The sequence below is a fragment of the Dasypus novemcinctus genome, chromosome 6 (genome assembly GCF_030445035.2).
Source record: "Dasypus novemcinctus isolate mDasNov1 chromosome 6, mDasNov1.1.hap2, whole genome shotgun sequence".
NCBI lineage: Eukaryota > Metazoa > Chordata > Mammalia > Cingulata > Dasypodidae > Dasypus > Dasypus novemcinctus.
Window position 1 is genome coordinate 127,813,469 of NC_080678.1, and position 20,754 is coordinate 127,834,222.

The window sequence follows — 20,754 nt, forward strand, 5'->3', positions numbered from 1 at the left end:
CTATGAAAACATCAGCAGCAGCACGTCATTGTAATTATATGTTTACATGTTTCTCTCCTTCTACAGACTAAAGTCTCTGTGTCAGTCTGGGTACTGGATCAGCCAGAAGAAGGAAAAAAAAAACAGTAATTTCAACAAAGGATACTTAATTGAAGAACTATTAAATGTAATAGACAATTGAAGTAACAGGGGATTGTCCAGTAAGAAGTAAAGAATATGTCAAAAATGACAGAATAGAAAATCTAGGGAAGAGCTTCTACTCCTAGGGCCAAAACAGAACACACATCAGTGCTGATCTCCAGGCTTTGTTTGGGAGACAAGGTCATAGTTCACTGGTGGGCAGAGAAGTCACCATGGTGCTTGTTGAAATTTCACTCTCCAGAACTTGCTAGAAAGGTGTCTCACTGGAGGCACTCTGTGCAAACCACCTGAAGGGGCCACTGGGGGAAGCTGCTCCCCACCGGTGCTGCAGGCTGCTGTGCACTGCAGGACCCAGGTGCTGAAGAAGCTGCACATACTCTGAGCAGTCATACATGCTATAGTAGCCTGCCCAGGGAGCTCACTGGAAACAGAAACAGAATGTCTTTCTCCTACTATGTCTCTCCAGCACCCTCTACTGTCAAAACTTGACATGTGCTTGCCAGTAAAGGAAAAATATCTAAAGGGCCCAGATCCAATCTTACAGAGCAGGTTAAAAGGGTGAGTTAGGGGCTAAGAAGCAATAAATTGATAAACAGTACAAGCCCCTTGTCTTATTCCAGGGGACCAAAGGGATTACAGAACATTTCTGGAAACTGCCGTTCTGTGCACACCAATTGTTCTCTGCATGATGTCCCCAAAGCTCCCACTATGTGGGAACAACACAAGCAAGTCCTTGCTGTTCCTATCATACTACTGGGGTTCTGATGCCCAGAGAGTTCCCTCCAACCCCTTCTTTAATGTTCTTTGATTCCACAAACTCTAAATTGGGGAAGATTCACTAAGAGCATCTGCTTTAGGTAAAAACTGGCATTCATCTTCTTATCCAGGTGGAGAGTCAGCAGAAGAAGACATAGATGGGCACAAGGGGAGAGAACAATGGGGAAAGGTGGGCACAGCATCATAGTCTCTGAGGAGCACCATTATTTTCAAATATCCCATCAGGAGTGCTGTGGGCTGTGGACTGTGAGGAAGGAGTTGGGACTTCTGAACCAGGCACACTGTGGAGGGACCCACAGAGCCAATGAAGGCAGACGTTTTTTCTTTCAATCAAAGTCTATGACTAATTTTTAAATAAGCTCATTCCTACTATCAGAAGACAGGATAAAAGTGGCACAGGGCAAAAGAGAGCATGGAAGGATAAAAGGCGAAACACTGAGAGGTTAGAATTTCAAAGTTAGAAATGATGACCCTAAGTAGAACTAATACTGAGAATGGCACATATGCTAAGTGGAACTGGGAACAGCTGGCCATATTGCCTCATTGCTTCTCAAGAGACTCCCTGATCTTCTTGTTTGCTGCTCAATAGCCATTCCTCATGCAGAAAGGTTGGAGTGTAGACGAAGCAGCACTGGTGCCATTCTCCTGGATCTCATGCTAATGGGGAGAAAATTTGATTCAGAGCACAGAGCAGAGTGGCCATGGTAAACAGAGGCAACATGTATTGAGTGCCTACTATCCTCCCTCTACTCCATCTTGATATTGTCACCAAGACATTGCCAGTGATTGCCCATTGGAGTGCCCAGCAGTCCCGTAAGCAAATATGTGTTTTTAAATTCTTACTTCATCCAGATTTTCCTAATGATTACATTTTACACAACTGTAGTACAATATCAAAACCAGATAGCTGGTATTGGTCCAATGTGTGTGAATGGGTCTGTACTATTTACTCTCATGTGTAGATTTGTGTATCCACCACCAAAACCAAAAATGGACACTGTCCATCAAAATCAATTATCTCCTTCATGCTATTCCTTTATAGCCATGCCCACCCCAGAACACTTTAATTGTGGATGGTGCTTTGGACATCAATTCCTTGTAGCTTCAAAGACTGAACTAGGAGGTGATACTCCATCTCAGTAAAGTGGCATAGTATCCCTCTCAAATTGCTTTCTGACCTGTTACACCATATAATATTCTGCAAAGCAGAATAATTACATATCATTCCATTGAGGGGAAAACCAAGTTTCAGGAATTTAGTATATTGACATTATGGTTCAGTGAAAAGAACATGGCCCTTGCCATCAGACAGACCTCAGTGCACACCTCATATCTACCACTTGCTTGCCCTTGCACCCTAGGACAATTGATGTGACTTCTGAAAGGTTTACTTACGTAGAAAATGTGAATGGGAATGCGTATTGGACATTCTCATTTTAAAGATTTTAAGATGTAAAGGACCAGTTTGGCATATAATACATGCTAGCTGTTCAGTATTGGAAGGTCACCACACAATTTTAATTCCAAGCGTCAACTCCATCTACCTCAACACTTTGCACTGGGTGATGATGGTACCTGGTTCTGCCTGCTTTCGCTCATCCATTTCCACTAGCCACCCTACTTTCATCCTATCATTCATCCTTGCCTTTAGAAACATGCCCATTTCAAGCAAGGCCTCCCACTCTTTGTTTCTATTAATGGCTAATAAAGATAATAGTGAAGGTCTTTTTCTTTTTCTCCAGATGCATTTCTTGTTGGTACTTGGTAGCAGTCCCTTGGTTCCAGGAAGGCTAATCCCTTGGAGTCATGTCCCTCACTGGGGGGGAAGTTATTGCTTTTATATGCTGGGTTCGGCTTAGAGAAAGGCCACATTTGAGCAACAAGGAGGCTCCCAGTAGGTAACTCTTAGGCACCCTATGTCACTAGGCTAAGTTTCAATTTCAAGAGCAAAGGCTCATAAGCATAGTCATCAAAATCAAGGGTTCTTCAATTGACCATCCTCCTTCATAAGTCATTGTCCCTGTACTTGGTACATTCTTGTTGTTCCATTAAAGGATGTGGCAGAGCTCCCCCAGATGGGAATCCAATATTCTTTTGAGTACTGTGTGAATCTCCACCTACTGTTAACAATGTCCCATGAACATTTGAATACATTTCTATGCTTTATATGTATATCCAAGTGAACTTCCTCCCATGTATCCCCTTCACTGACCAAAAGGGAGAAAAGCTAAAGACAAATGAGTTTGTATGGCTAAGAGACTTCAAAATGAGTCAGGAGGCCATCCCAGAGGTAGCACTTATGCACATTTCAACAGGATCTCATTGACAGCCAAAGTAGATACTACCCCAAATAGAGAAGTTCCTTGGGGATATGAAGACATCCAGGCACTGTAGTCAGGGTAGATAGCACTGGAATTTGGCCCCTTGCCAGTGGACCCTAATCTGGTATTTATGCTCCCCAGTGTGACAGAGTTAGATTCAGCAATGGTTTCCCTACGCATGACTCTTCTATCCTTCTATTTGAACCTATAATTAGTACTAGAGTTAGTAGGTATACATCCAAGAGGTTTAAACTTTTGGGTTGTCCATGTGCCAATTGAGCCCTGAATTTCAACAGAGTTGCAATACCTACTCTCCAGTTTAATGGACTCAACCAGGACAACTAATGGGGAGGAGATGATGGACAAACAACATACCAAGGAACCAAGAGGTCTACAACTGCAAGCAAGAGAGTCCATCTATCAGATGTATGGGATCAAAGCCCCCTCAATTAATGGTGGAGTGGCCATCACCATCCCAGAGTCCTCAGAATTGGGAAACAAACTATGGACTAAAGTAAACTTACTAGTATTCTACTATAGACTTATTGTGATTCTAGCAATGGAAGAAATACCATTGTTGTGGAGGCAGTGACCCATGGATATTCTGGGGTTAGGGAGAGGGAAATTCAGGTGTAATAGGGAGGCATTTTCAGGACTTGGGAATCATCCTAAATGACATTACAGTGACAAATACAGGCCATTATACATCCATTCATAACCTACAAAGTCGAGTGGGAGAGAGTATAAACTACAATGCAAACTAATCCATGCTTAGTGGCAATGCCCCAAAATGTGTTTACCAATTGCAATGAATGTACAAGATGTTGCTAATGTGGGAAAACGTGGGAGGTGTGGGGAGTAAGGCATATGGCAATCCCCTATATATTCTCTGTAACATTTATGTAATAAAAGTATCTTTTGAAAAATAAAAAAGTGGGGAAAAAAAGAATAGTCAATATTTGTTTACTTTGAGCAATTTTCCACATCCATTCTCATTCAACAATCGAGACTCTATGACAGAGCTGGTATCTTTAACTGGGCTCTTTCAAAGTCATGTAATAGTAGGTATTCATGCTGGGATTTGAATTTGGATTTGCATCACTCCAAACACCTATCCTCCTAAACTGCTATCCCTGTACTTCTCACCCAACCCATCTGTCAAAGTACCTCACATATAATGGAAAATATATTTTTGACAAAACAAACTGGGCTTGCTGGATAGAGCTGCACTTAGATATTCATTGCAGGATCAAGTAATGGCCTTGTAATCCCTCTGGTATGGAGTCATCATGGCCATGGAAAGTGAGTCTTCCAGACTTGGGGACTCAGAGAGGAGCAGGCCAGTTAGACGAATTAACTCAAGATGAGTTCCACTACAGAGCAGGGGAGTGACAGGTAAAAAAACAAAACAGAGGAAATGTCATAATCTGTGCACAAAACATTATGGTGCAGACAAAATCTGAAGGAGCTGGTACTGATTCCAACTTTGCCACTTACCAGTCTTGTACACTTGGACAGTTTAACAATGTGCTATCTCTGTTTGCCCATGAGTAATTGTTTTAGTTAGCTAAAAGCTTGTAGGAGCAATATACTAGAAATGGGTTGGCTTTTATAATGGGAATTCGTTAGGTTAAAAACTTACCAAATTCTGAAGCTGTGAAAATGTCCAAATCAAGGCATCATCAGAGATGCTGTCCCACCAAAGGTCACTGTTGGTGATCCTGGACTCTGCCATGTGGCAAATTCCAAAGGTGGCTCTCCAGTATGTGTCTCTGTCTCCTCCTCCAGGCTCACTTTCTCCCTGAGCTCAGCTGTGGGCAATCAGGCATACGGCTCATCTCTGCCCTCTCCTGTGGGCCTCATCTCTCTCAGCCTCTCAGGGGACCTCTCTCCATGCCTCTGTACTCTACTGATTCTAGCTTGCAGCCTCTGGGACCCCTTTCTCAGCCTCTCGAGGTTTCTCTGTCTCTGCTGTTTGTAAACTGTGTCTCTGCATCCGCAGCTTTTTTCCTCTCTCATTTATAAAAGACTCCAGCAGGAGGAACAAGGCCCACCCCGGGTCACACCTCACTGAAGTAATCCAATCAAAGTACCCAGCTGAATTCAGTCCAAAGGTCCCACTGCCCCAGGAGCGGATTAGCTTCAAGAACATGACTTTTTCTGGTGTCCACAAAAAGCCTCAAGCTGTCACAGGAATGGAGGTTAATAATCCCGATTTCCTCATTGGATTATTGCGAGAACTGCATTAAAAATCCAGGCAATTGCAGCTTTTCTCTGTCCCTTGGGAAGGGCATTTGGATATAAGCCATTATATATTTTGTCATAATTTACAAAACTGTGTGGGATAAAGTGTAAGCTATAATGGAAACTATAATCCATGGTTAGTGGCAATGCTTCAAACATGTGTTCATCAATTGCAACAAATGTACCACACTAATGAAGGATGTTGTTAATGTGGGAAAGTGTAGGAGGGGAAGGGGATGGGGTATGTGGGATTCCTCTGTATTTTTACATAACATTTATGTAATCTGAAGTATTTTTTAAGAAATGTATTTTAAAAACCGAGGTAACCCCTTAGCATCTTAGTATCTAGTACATTCAAGACGCCTGATAAGCCGTACCCTCTGTCCTCTTTCCCTTTGCTACCAATTTATAAACAAATGGGGTCTGGAGGTGTGGATGTGGATAATTTTGAAGTCGCTTTTCCTTAGATGTCTTTTGGTTCAACAGGTGTCTGCCTCCAATTTCCGACCTGAAAGTTCTATAACCCCAGGTTAACAATACTGAAGGTGTTACTGTGGTGACAGCTATCCCTGACTTCAGGTAGTGATGCAGCAGCAGGAGATAGGACCTGCGTTTTCAGGCAGATGTTCTCAAAGTGCAGAGAAGGAAGGACTAGACTGGTGAATACACTTGGTTATGAAATCCTTGGCCTTCCCTGGGCAGGGGTTAAAGTCATGCCTGGGACATTAGGGCTGTGCAAGCCAAAGCCACCCCACACCCGCACAGTAGGTCCGCTGTATGATCAGGCTCGTCAGAATACTCAAACACAAGTTCATTTTCCTCTCTACTTTTCAATCTCATTTCTATTTCAAACCAGATGTCCTCTTCCTTCCTCCTTCCTTGAAAAGCATTCTTCCTGACTTTTCCTCTGGGCAGAGTGGGGCGGTAAGGGGGCAGGGATGGGGGAGAGAACTCTTTATTTCTTTAATTAATGTTATTTCCTGAAATAACGTAGTTTACAGAAGAAAGTAGCAATGAGACACACAGCTCTTCTCCCACCTAGCCATGTGGTACTTTTGGTCCAGACATCTCTGGCATTCTAACTTGGGGCCACACCACTCCACGGTCTGATTCTCAGTCTGTAGTTTGAAATGCCACAAATGTGTGTGATCTCTCGAAGCAGGCGTTGCTCTAGTCATTTCGCATCCACTGTCTTGTCAACCCTTCCCAGCAATTCTACACAGTAGCTGGCCTTGCCTCAGTTTACAGAACTTAAAGCTCGTCCCGAGGTCATGGTGACGTGGGCTATGGGTGGGAGGCTCCTTGTCTCTTCGGAGATAACCTTAACCTAAGCTGTCTGTCCTGACTTGTGGGTGTGGGATGGTAAGAGGCTGCAGTCCTGCCCTTGGTGACCATGGCAACGACTCCAGTCCCAGGAAACAGTTTATCAATGCAAACTCTATAGACTTTAAATATTCAGGGGAAATGCAAACCAAATGGGCTAAAAGCTTATCTAGAATGTATGATGTTCATACTAAAAGCTTACTTAGGATGTGGAAGATATATGCTAATTCAAGCCTTTTGAGAACTGAAACAAAAGGACCATTTGGCCTTTCCTCTCTTTATAAAAGGGACTCAAAAATCTTGTTCGGGGCTCGGGATTGAAACAGAAAGCTCCCGAGTCCAGCCGGCCGTCAATAAACCATTTTCCCTTCTCAAAATCATTCCTGAGTTCTGGCCTCTCTATATGCAAATAATTAAACCTAGTATCAAATTCTACAACAATGGAATAAAGAAGTGTCTGAGCCACGCTCTGAACTGGAAGGACCTCACTGCATAGCCAGCCCTCTTTCCCTCTGGTTGCCTCATAACGATGGAGACATATACTGTTCAGTACTGAGCACAAGACTTGTATATAACGACACGCAGTATTAAAAGTTCATTGAACTCACCCAGGATAACTAACAAGGAGATGATAATTGGCAACAACCATCTCAAGGAACAGACAGAGTTTGCAACTGCAAGCAACATAGTTCCATCCATCTGCCCCATGGGACCTAAGGCCCCCTCTCAATTAGAGGCAGAGTGGGCATCACCATCACAGAATCCTCAGGATTGAGGAATGAATAATGGACTAGAGTAGACTTACATTATTCTTCAATAGACATATTGTTACTATAGCAATGGAAGAACTTTTTTATTTTTCTATCTCCCCTCCCCTCCCCACCCGGGTTGCCTGTTCTCTGTGTCTATTTGCTGCATCTTCTTTGTCCGCTTCTGTTGTTGTGAGCGGCATGGGAATCTGTGTCTCTCTTTGTTGCGTCATCTTGTTGCATCAGCTCTCCGTGTGTGTGGCGCCATTCCTGGGCAGGCTGCACTTTCTTTCGCGCTGGGCGGCTCTCCTTACGGGGCGCACTCCTTGCGCGTGGGGCTCCCCTATGCGGGGGGCACCCCTGCGTGGCAGGGCACTCCCTGCGCGCATCACCACTGCACGTGGACCAGCTGCACATGGGTCCAGGAGGCCCGGGGTTTGAACCGCGGACCTCCCATGTGGTAGACGGATACCCTAACCACTGGGCCAAGTCTGCTGCCAACTTTTTTCATTGATGTGGATGCAGTGGCCACTAGAGGTGCTAAGGAAAGAGAGAGGGAAAAATAGGGTAATATAGAGGCATTTTCAGGACTTGAGAATTGTCCTGAATGACATTCCTATGCCAGATACAGGCCATTATATATCTTGTAATAACTTACGAAAATGTGCAGGAGAGAGTGTAAACTATAATGTAAACCATAATCCACACTTAGTGGCAATGCCCCATGATGTGTCTATCAATTTCAACAAATGTACCACACTAACGAAGGATATTGTTGATGTGGGAAAATGTGGGAGGGCTAGGGAGCAGGGCATATGGGAATCTCCTGTATTTTTTATGCAACATTTATGTAATCTAAGTTTCTTTAAAATATATATCTATATTTTTTTAAAGTAATTACAACCAGATAATATGTGTCTATGTATTTTTTTTCCCAAGGCAGTACAGTATTCATCAATGCAATCTATTTTCAGGGTTGCTGGTCTTTGAAAAATACATATCTAGGGAAGCAGAGGAAAGAATTGATGTGGCCGGCAGCATTTCATGTTCAATGCATAGATTCCTCAGCAAGAGTAAAATGAATTTCTTTCTTGTTCCCATTTCTTTTTTTTTTTAATATTTATTTATTATTATTATTTTTAATTACATTAAAAAATATATATGAGGTCCCATTCAACCCCACCGCCCCCGCCCCCCACTCCCCCCACAGCAACACTCTCTCCCATCATCGTGATACATCCATTGCACCTGGTAAGTTCATCTCTGAGCATCACTGCACCCCATAGTCAATGGTCCACATCATAGCCCAGACTCTCTCACGTTCCATCCAGTGGGCCCTGGGGGGATCTACAGTGTCCCGTAATTGCCCGTGAAGCACTATCCAGGAAACTCCACGTCCCGAAAACGCCTCCACATCTCATCTCTTCCTCCCGTTCCCCACACCCAGCAGCCCCCATGGCTACCGTTCCCACACCCATTCCACATTTTCTCTGTGAACATTGGATTGGTTGTGTCCATTGCACACCTATGTCAAGTGAGGGCTTAGATTGCACATGGGTACTGGATGCACTCTTCCCGCTTCTAGTTGTAGACAACCTAGGCTCCATGTTGTGGTGGTTGACCTTCTTCAACTCCATGTTAGCTGAGTGGAGTAAGTCCAATAAGTCAAAGTGTAGGAGCTGAAGTCTGTTGAGGCTCTGGGCCTGGGTGTCATATTATCAGTCCAGAGATTCAAATCCCCTACATATCTCTTAAACCCAGCACCAACTACAATTCCAATAGAGTAGCATGCAAGTCTTGTGAAAAGAGATCCCCTCTGAGTCCATTTCCATCACGGAGAAACACCAGCTCCAAAGAAGGGCCATCTGTCATGGCAGTGAACCCCTTCTGCCATGACCATAGAACCCGTGGGTCTCTTTATCCCTCAAAAGAACCAATACCTGGGGTTGTATCTACCTTATCTGTCTCTTAGACTCTGTTCAGTTGTACATAGGGGTATTCCTTCTGACAACCTCCAGACTCTTTTTTAGAGACTCACAGCCTTATAATCTCATTTCTCCTTTCCATTTCCCCCTTACATTAGGTCAAACCGCTTCCCGAAGTCATGTTATTATATGTAGACAGGTATATTCTGCTGTTCCGCATTGAATCTTTAATTCAAGGGCATTTTCTAGTTGCTTCTTCAGCTGGTATGTGGTAGTGATCCCTCGGTGCCAGGGAGGCTCATCCCCGGGTGTCGTGTCCCACGCTGGGGGGAATGCATCACATCTACACGCTGAGTTTGGCTGTGAGAGTGGCCACATTTGAGTAACATGAAGGCTGTCAGGAGGAAACCCCCAGGCACAATGCTACTCTAGGCCTTGTTCTTATTGCAGGTGCATAGGCTCAAAAGTGTGGCCATTAGTATCAAGAGCCCACTGTTGGGCCCTCCTTCCTTCCTGGTTCTTGCCGGTGCACCTGGAGGATTGCCGCTGCTCTCCCAGGGCCCACAACAGTGACCCCCCGGCCAGGAGCCCAGTACCCCCCAGCTGTTGTTTTTAATTGTTTCCACTATGAGTATATATAGACATTACCATATACCCTGGGCATATGCCCTGTATAACTCCCTGTCAACCATATATATCCTGTCAATAACATCCCATATCAGTATTCCTCCGCTGCCATTGTTGAACCACTCTGTGATCCAAAACTTCCTGTAAAGTGAATCCCAACATGATGTCAGCTTCAGAAGAGTCTTAGATCACCAAAATTCATATATACAATATACAGTATTTCCCCAGATCCACCATAAAACCTTTTCCCTTCCACAGCAATAATCTTTTAACTTATTCATATCATATTTCCTGAAACTGATGTACAGATTCCGAAACTATAGTTTTCAAACAAGGTAACATTTGTGCTTACTATGTGGTCCATACTTTAGGTTGTACAGTTTTCTAAATTTTTTAGTTATCCTATGTTTTGTCTTATGGTTTTCATTATTAGTCTGTCATCCCCTATATGTTTTTGGTGTAATATAAGCTGTTTTATATTCATCCTCGTGTACTCTCACATAACTCCTCTTTTGCCCCCTTATTTACCTTTGTTCCATCCATTGCACGTCCATTTTCCCCTCCCCTTAGGGCCCACAACGCCTGCCAATCTAATGCCCTGGGAGCCGTCCTTTCTCACAAGAGATACAGTTCTCTCTATTCGACGGCATTAGTCTTCCCCAGGGTATGGGTCCACCCCACCCAATGGTAGAACCCACCTTGGCAAAATGAGCCTTCAGCTATTCCCTCCGGAGTCCGTCCCGCATCAGACCATACCCCCTGAGCGTCCTAACCAGGTAACCCTCCTACTTATACTTTGATACGTTTTACTCAACATTTAGTTCTCAACAAACTTCTGGCACTCTCCCATGTTTGTATGTTGCCCCTCCCTCCCACCTATTTCTTGGACCATATTACCCCTCTTCCCATCCCCAGCCCCCCTCAAACCCAGAAAACCCCACCCGAAGGTAACCCCTTGCCCCCATTTTGTCCCTTCTTTGTGCTCATACTTACCCCCAGCTCATCACAGATTCCACCCCTACAGACATTAACTCACATCCTTCCTCCACCCCCCGATTTCCAGTAAGCCACTTTTCCAGACTCTAGCTCTCTGAGGCAGTTAACTTATTTCATATCATTGAGGTCATATAGTATTTGTCCTTCAATGCCTGGGTTGCTTCACTCAACATAAGATTCTCAAGGTTCATCCATGTTATCACGTGCGATTGTAGTGTATTGGTTCTTACAGCTGAGTAGTATTCCATTCTGTGTATATACCACATTTTATTGATCCACTCAGCTGTTGATGGACTTTTGGATTGATTCCAACTTTTGGCGATGGTGAACAATGCTGCTATGAACATTGGTGTACATATATCGGTTTGTGTCCTTGTTTTCAGATCTGATGGGTATATACCCAGCAGTGGTATTGCTGGGTCATATGGCAAATCTATGGATAATTTTTTGAGAAACTGCCAAACTGTCCTCCAGAATGGTTGGATCCTTCTGCATTCCCACCAGCAATGGATGAGTGTTCCCCTTTCTTCACATCCTCTCCAGCATTTGTATTCTACTGTTTTTTTCATGGCTGCCAATCTTATGGGAGTAAGATGGTATCTCATTGTAGTTTTGATTTGCATTTCCCTGATAGCTAGGGATTTGGAGCATTTTTTCATGTGCTTTTTAGCCATTTGTATTTCTTCTTTGGAGAAGTGTCTGTTTAAATCTTTTTCCCATTTTTTAAATGGGTTGTTTATCTTTTTGTTTTCGAGATATATGAGTTCTTTATATATGCAAGTTATAAGTCTCTTATCAGATATATGGTTGCCAAATATTTTCTCCCATTGTGTGGGTTCCCTTTTTACTTTCTTGACAAACTCCTTTGAGGTGCAGAAGGCTTTAATTTTGAGGTAGTCCCATTTATCTATTTGTTCTTTTGCTGCTCGTGCTTTTGGTGTGATATTCATGAAGCCATTTCCTATTGCAAGGTCCTGTAGATGTTTCCCTACACTGCTTTCTAAGGTCTTTATGGTCTTGGCTCTTATATTTAGGTCTTTGATCCATCTTGAGTTGATCTTTGTATAAGGTGTGAGATGGTAATCCTCTTTCATTCTTCTACATATGGCTATCCAGTTCTCAAGGCACCATTTGTTGAATAGGCCATTCTCTCCCAGTTGAGAGGGTTTGGTGGCTTTATCGAATATTATATGGCTATATACATGAGGTTCTATATCTGAACTTTCAATTCGATTCCATTGGTCTGTGTGTCTTTCCTTATGCCAGTACCATGCTGTTTTCACTACTGTAGCTTTGTAGTATGTTTTGAAGTCAGGAAGTGTGATTCCTCCTATTTCGTTTTTCTTTTTCAATATGTCTTTGGCTATTCGGGGCCTCTTTTTATTCCAAATAAATTTCATAGTTAGTTTTTCTAGTTCCTTAAAGAAGGCTGTGTTGATTTTTATTGGGATTGCATTGAATGTGTAGATCAGTTTTGGTAGGATAGACATCTTAATAATATTCAGTCTTCCTATCCATGAACAGGGAATATTCTTCCATTTATTTAGGTCTTCTTTGATTTCCTTGAACAATCTTGTATAGTTCTCGATGTATAAGTTTTTTACCTCTTTAGTTAAATTTATTCCTAAGTATTTGATTTTTTTATTTACTATTGTGAATGGTATTTGTTTCTTGATTTCCTCCTGATCTTGCTCATTATTGGTGTACAGAAATGCTACTGATTTTTGCGCATTGATCTTATAACCTGCGACTTTGCTAAACTCATTTATGAGTTCTAGGAGCTTTGTTGTAGATCTCTCAGGGTTTTCTATATATAGGATCATGTCATCTGCAAATAATGAAATTTTGACTTCTTCCCTTCCAATTTGAATGCCTTTTATATCTGGTTCTTGTCTCAGTGCTCGAGCCAGTACTTCCAAGACAATGTTAAATAGGAGCGGGGACAATGGGCATCCTTGTCTTGTTCCTGATTTTAGAGGGAAGAATTTCAGGATTTCGCCATTGTAAACAATGTTGGCTTTAGGTTTTTCATATATACTCTTTATCATGTTCAAAAAGTTTCCTTGTATTCCGATCTTTTGGAGTGTTTTTATCAGGAAGGGGTGCTGTATTTTGTCAAATGCCTTTTCTGCATCTATAGATATAATCATGTGGTTTTTTTCTCTCAATCTGTTTATATGGTGTATTACATTGATTGATTTTCTTATGTTGAACCATCCTTGCATACCTGGAATAAATCCCACTTGGTCATGGTGTATAATTCGTTTAATGTGTTGTTGAATACGATTAGCAAGTATTTTGTTAAGTATTTTTGCATCTAGGTTCATTAGAGAAATTGGTCTGTAATTTTCCTTTCTTGTGGTGTCTTTGTTTGGCTTTGGTACTAGGGTAATGTTGGCATCATAGAAGGTATTAGGCAGTGTTCCTTCTGTTTCGATTTTTTGGAATAGTTTCAACAGGATTGGTGTTAGTTCTTTCCGGAATGTTTTGTAGAATTCACCTGTGAAGCCGTCTGGCCCTGGGCTCTTCTTAGTTGGGAGATTTTTAATGACTGATTCTATCTCTTTGCTTGTGATTGGTTTGTTAAGATCATCAATTTCTTCTTTCGTCAGTATGGGCTGCTTATGTATTTCTAGGAATTTGTCCATTTCCTCTAAATTGTCATTTTTGTTGGAATATAGTTTTTCAAAGTATCCTCTTATGGTAGTCTTTATTTCTGTGGGGTCAGTGGTGATATCACCTTTCTCATTTCTTATTTTGTGTATTTGCATCTTTTCTCTTTTTTTCTTTGTCAGTCTCGCTAAAGGTTTGTCAATTTTGTTGATCTTCTCAAAAAACCAGCTCTTGGTCTTGTTTATTTTTTCAAGTGCTTTCTTATTTTCTATTTCATTTAGTTATGCTCTTATCTTTGTTATTTCCTTCCTTCTTCTTCCTGTTGGGTTACTTTGTTGTTGTTTTTCTAATTCCTTCAAATGTGCAGTTAATTCTTCAATTTCTGCTCTTTCTTCTTTTTTGATATATGAATTTATGGCTATAAATTTCCCTCTCAGTACCGCTTTTGCTGCATCCCATAAAGTTTGGTATGTTGTGTTATCATTATTATTTGTTTCAAGGTAGTCATTGATTTTTTTTGAGATTTCCTCTTTGACCCACTGTTTTTCTAAGAGTGTGCTGTTTAATTTCCAAATTGTCGTGTGAAGTCTGGGTCTCTGTCCCTTGCAAATTTCCAGCTGGACTCCACTGTGGTCAGAGATATTGTTTTGTATGATTTCGATCTTTCTGAATTCATTAAGCCTTTCTTTGTGGCCTAGCATATTGTCAATCTTGGAGAATGTTCCATGTGCGCTTGAGAAAAATGTATATCCTGCTGTGTTTGGGTGTAATGATCTATATATGTCTATTAGATCCAGCTCTTCTAATATACTGTTCAAATGTTTTGTTTCTTTAGTGATTTTCTTTTGAGATGTTCTGTCCAGAGTTGATAGTGGTGTATTAAAATCCCCCACTATAATTGTAGATGCATCTATTCTTTCACTTAGTTTTTCCAGCGTTTGCCTCACATATTTAGAGGCGCCCTTGTTAGGAGCATAAATATTTATGATTGTTCGATCTTCTTGACAAATTGTCCCTTTCACTAAAATATAGTATCCTTCTTTGTCTCTCACAATTGTTTCGCATTTAAAGTCTATTTTGTCTGATATTAATATACCTACTCCTGCCTTTTTTTGGTTGTTGTTTGCTTGTATGATTGTTTTCCAGCCATTCACTTTCAACCTCCATGAGTCTCTGGGTCTAAGATGTGTCTCTTGTAGGCAGCATATAGATGGGTCGTATTTCCTTATCCAGTGTCCCAGTCTGAATCTTTTGATAGGTGAGTTTAATCCGTTGACATTCAGTGTTATTACATTTAGAGAGTTATTTATGGTAGCCATATTTTGGTTGGATTTGTGTTTGTTATATTTTGTTTGTATTATTTTATTTTCCCCTTCTATTTTTGTCTTTCTTGTTGCTTTTACACTCTCCTCCATCTCTGACTGTCCTGTTTTTTCCTTTCTTCCTGCAGAATTCCCTTAAGAATTTCTTGAAGGGGAGGTTTCTTGTTGATATACTCTCAGTTTCTGTTTATCTGTGAATATTTTGAACTCTCCATCATTTTTGAATGCTAGTTTAGCTGGATAGAGTATTCTTGGTTGGAAATTTTTTTCCTTTAGTACCTTGACTATATCATACCACTGCCTTCTTGCCTCCATCGTTTCAGATGAGAAATCAGCACTTAATCTTATGGAGTTTCCCTTGTATGTGATGGTTTTCTTTTCTCTTGCTGCTTTTAGAATTTTTTCTTTGTCTTGAGCATTGGATAATTTGACAAGTATATGTCTTGGGGTGGGCCTGTTGGGGTTTATGACCAGTGGAGTGCGCTGTGCTTCTTGGATATGTACATCTGTCTCTTTCAGTAGATTTGGGAAGTTTTCATTCATTATTTCCTGCAACACTCCTTCTGACCCCTTTCCCTTCTCTTCTCCTTCTGGAATGCCTATAATACGTATGTTTGAGCGTTTTGCGTTATCATTCAGGTCCCTAAGTCCTATCTGGATTTTTTCTACCTTTTTATTGACCACTTCTACTATCTGTTTGATTTCCAATGCACTGTCTTCCACATCACTAATTCTCTGCTCTGCCTCTTCTAGTCTGCTGATATTTGCTGCAAGTGTATTTTTGATTTCTTGAATTGTGGTGTTCATTTCCATCATATCTGTTATTTTTTTGCGCATGTCTGCAATTTCCCCTCCAAGTGTTGTCTTCACGCTGTTAACCTCTTTCATTACTTCATCAAATTTGTCGGTGATAAATGTTCTGAGATCTTTCATTGCTTGTGCGAAGTCCTGCCCCCCTTCCTGATTTTCAGTTTGTTGATTGGATTCAGCCATGTTTTCCTGATTACTGGTTTGGTTTGTAGATTTTTGTTGCTGTCTTGTCAACATTTTTTCTTGACGGGTTTAATCAGTTCCTTAGCTTCTTTTTCTAGTCTTGGAGATTAATTAGCTGTTGTTTTTGCGTAAGTGTTATATCTTCTCTTTGTCACTTTGTTCTTCTTATTCCAATTTCTTATTGCTAGTTAAGCTCACTTTAAAGGAAAGTATTAGTGCTGGGGAAAGTCAATTGTGTAAGGAAGGAAAAAGTGTGAAGTAGTATTGGTGATATATGTTTACAAAGCAACAATATGAGTTCTGGGAGGATGGAGGTTAGATCATGTAAATTGTGTAGAGTTATAGTAGTAGGAAAGTACCTATAATGAGGTAGACGACTGAATATGGGAGGAATGTGGTACGTACTAAGAGGCTATTGTTTTCGTGAGAGAGGGAAAGAGAAAAGAAAGGTAATAGTTTCAGGGACGAATACCAGATGGAAAACTAAACAAAGGTATTAGAAATTAAGAGTTAGACACTTTGTGGATCAAAGAAAGGGAGATGGAATATAGGAGAGATAGCAGATGGTCGAGGATATCAAGTTGTAGGGGAAAGGGGATAGTGTAGATAGGCTAAATCTATTCACAGAGAAATGAGGCAGTGGAGGGTGAGGAAACCCAGCAAATGTGAGGTATTTCCTGTAGGACCTATTGTATTGTTAAGCTAAAATAGTATAAGAAGAATATTGGGGACAAGAAAGAGAGGATTGAAAAAAAAAAAAAAAAGAACAACAAGAACAACAACAACAACAAAAAATAAAACAAACAAACAAACAAAAAAAAACCAAAGAACAGAAACCCCACCGCCAGGCTCGGCTGGGCTCGGCTGGGCTCGGGTCCCCCGCCTGCCGCCCGCCGCGGCTCGGCTGGGCTCGGCTTCCCCTCCCGCTGCGGCTCGGCTGGGCTCGGCCGGGCTCAGCTTTCCTGCCCGCCGCCCGGCGCGGCGCAGCGCGGCTCGGCTCTCCTGCTCGCCGCCCGGCGCGGCGCGGCTGGGCTCGGCCGAGCTCAGCTGGGCTCGGCCCACCCGCCCGCCGCGGCTCAGCCCGGCTCCGCCGGACTCGGCTTCCCCGCCCACCGCCCGCCGCTGCGGTGCAGCGCGGATCGGCTCTCCCGCCCGCCGCCCACCGCCCGCCGCCCGCCGCAGCGCGGCTAGGCTCGGCTGGGCTCGACTCCTTTGCCCGCCGCCCGCCGCGGCACAGCGCGGCTCGGCTCTCCCACCCGCCACCCGCCGCGGCGCAGCTAGGCTCGGCTGGGCTCGGCTCCCTTGCCCGCTGCCCGGGCGGCTCAGCGCGGCTCGGCTCTCCCACCCGCCGCCCGCCGTGGCTCGGCTGGGCTCGACTGGGCTCGGCTGGGCTCGGTTCCCCCGCCCGCCGCCCGCCGCGGCGCAACGCTGCTCGGCTCTCCCGCCAGCCGCCCACCGCGGCCCAGCTAGGCTGGGCTCGGCTCCCTTGCCCGCCGCCCGCTGCGGCGCAGCGCGGCTCGGCTCTCCCGCCCGCCGCCCACCGCGGCCCAGCTAGGCTACCCTGGCCGCCGCCCGCCGGGGCTTGGCGCGGTGCTAGCTGCCTCGGCTCTGCCTACCCAAGGAGGGAATCCTCCACACGTAGCTGGAATCTCCGTGTATATTTCACGGATGGATCCTCTCTGTTACCTTCCCTCCAAATCGATGTCTAAACACCTTGGGACCAGGAAAAATCCCGAAACAGCCCAGTCCCAAGGAGTCTCCGACGCCTCCCAGCCGATTCCCCCCAGGAGCTAGTAACCGGGAAGTTCACTCAGCCGCCATCTTGCCTCCCCCTCCTGAAAAGTCCCAAATTATATCTTATAGACCAGTCCTTTCCGTTACCTTCCCACCAAATCGATGTCCAGACACTTCCTGCCCTGAAAAAATCCTGAAAAAGCCTGGTCCCGGAGAACCTCCAGCGGTGCCCAGCTGCCTCTTCCCAGGAGAGACGTTAAGGCAAGCTCACTCAGCCACCATCTTGCCGGAAGTCGTCTGAAGTTCTGATACATCTCTTGTTCCCATTTCTTAGAAGGTCTAGTTTCTAGTCACACAACAGAGAATTTGTGTTTGTTACCCTTTTCCAAACTGGTCTTTACCTTCCCCATTAGGGAATAATGAAAAGAAAAAGGTTTTTTTAGACTTTGAATAAGCAGGATTTGAATCCTGGACAACCTCAATAACCCTGTCCATTCCTCAACTCTAAAATAGGTGGACAAGACTCTCTCATGGCTAGAGTTGAAGTCACGTTCATGATGTGAGGTCAGACGCGCCCTAATGAATGGCATGCTCACTGTATAAGTACATCTTCTGCACGAGCAACTTCCCTATTCAGGGGACTCAAAACACAAATCCATGTTTCATCTTGACTTTTGCCTCCATTTTCAGTCTCTTCTTTATTTCCAACCATACAATCAAGTACAATTGTGAGTATTAATGAAATAGCTTATTTGAAGTTTCTACTACCTTTCCACAGCTTGTGTTACCTAGATCTGAGTTCCCTCCCCTTTCTCCTTGTCCTTTCCAAGTGGAGGATGATTCATTCTCTGATTTGGGTACAAGCTCCTTTTGTGTTGGTGGCAAATCCAATTTACACACATAGTGGTTCCTTGCAAACACCAGGAAGAGCAGCCTTTAACAAAATGGCCCTCTGATAATTTCTTAGGCAGTTTAATGATTTAATCAGCCCCCCATGTACAAAGACAAATGAATACAGGAATAAATCAGGGATATTGCCCTCCCAAAGCTCCAAGCCCACCTGGGGAAGGAATGATGCAAGAGAGAGTTCCGAAAGTGAGCTAAGGGGCAATGCATCTGAATTTGGGATTAAGCCACTATTCCTGAGGATCTGGACCAAATGTCTATCACAGAAGTATATTAACTCTGATGTCCAGAGTTTGCAATCAGAGAGAACCAGTTCAGGAACTAGATGATTCAAAAATATTTTTTCCACCTCTATACATGGAACATCATTTAGTGATATAAAGAAATGAGCTATCAAGACATGAAATGACATGGAGGAAACTCAAATGCATATTGCAAAGTGAAAGAAGCCAATTTGAAAAAGCTGCATACTATATGATTCCAACTACATGACATCCTACAAAAGTCAAAACTATAGCTAGGTTAAAAATCAGTGGTTGACCAGTGTCCAGAGGGAGGGGAAAATGATGACTAGGTGGAGCACAGGGTATTTTTAGGACAGTGAAACTATTCTTTAGAATACTGTAATGATGGATTCAGGGCACTACGCATTTGTCAAAACCCAAAGAACTGTATAACACAAAGAGCAAAAGTTAATGTGGACTCTATATTGGTTCATGAATTATAACAAATATACCACATTAATGGAAGATGCATTATAGGGGAAACTGTGGGTGGTGGTGGTAGTGGGGGCGGTATAGGGGAACCTTTTGTACTTTCCGTGCAATGTTGCTATAAAATGTTTTCTAAAATTTTCTCAAGCTGCTCTGAAAAATAGGTTATTAAAATACATTAGTTTGTAGTGAATTGTGTTTTAATACTGGACCACGAACCTTACAAGCTCACTTAATACATCTGAGCAGAAAATCTCTGTCTACTCTCTTAATCTGTCTTGGCGTGGCTCAGTATAAAATAGCAAATCCTGAGCTGTTTGAGAAGCCAAGTCAGCTCTGCTGAATAGGTCGAGTGTTCCACCAGGTCTTCTGTCCTGACAATGGGTCCTGGAGGTGGGGTGAGAGGATGACCCATGCTGTCTCTTCCAGAGACTACTGCAGACTCTGTTCCTTGGTGGGGAGAGGCAGGCAATGTCTTCAGGTAGGACTCTATTGAAAACACTTAGGAATTCTTGGCCAGTTTGTTTTTCTCCCTGCAGACAAGTTTAGAAAAACAAAACAAAACAAAACAAAACAAAACATTGGGAAACATGGGAAGAGAGCCTGCATTGGGGTCTGTTTCTGTGTGTTTTTTGTGTTCGTTCATATCAACTGTGCAAGATCTCATTAACCCCAATCTTCAAGTGCAGAGATCAAGGATCATGAAATTAAAGACTTTCCCAAGTTATTTGACAGATAAAGGGCAGGGATACGATTTAAACTCAGGACTCTTTAGAAGAAAAAAAAAGCCACATCATTTTCCATTCCACCACTTTGCCTGTCCCTCTCTTTGCTCCTCTTACTTTCTCTTTCATTCTCTTCTGCCTCCCTTGGTTTCCTATCCCTCTTTAATATCACTTTCTTCCCTCACTCTCAGCTGTATTTGGGTAGTATCGAGGTCATTCTTGTTGACTGGCTCATGCTTCTCCCGGCACGTTGTTTACTAACACAGCCAATTTCCCAGCTGGGGGACAACATGTTCAATGCAAAGTCAGAAACCAACATTCAAAGTGCCTGGTTGTCAAATCACAAAGATCATTAACTTTCTTCTCTTCTTCTCTCTTTAACTTTTTTATATATTTTTGGAGTTATTTATTGCTTAGGACACCAGTCTGTTGAATGACACTTCAAGTCATTGCTCACAAAACATATAGGATAGTTAAGGAACTGTATACTGGTAGGTAGTATGGAATTGTTAAAGAAAGAGGAACTCTTTTTCCATAATTTAATTCAGTAAAAAATTTCTATTATGTTCATACATCATTGCATTGTTTTCACTCTTATGATTCATAGACAGTGGCTGATAAGCATTGCAGCTGCCTTTCATTTGC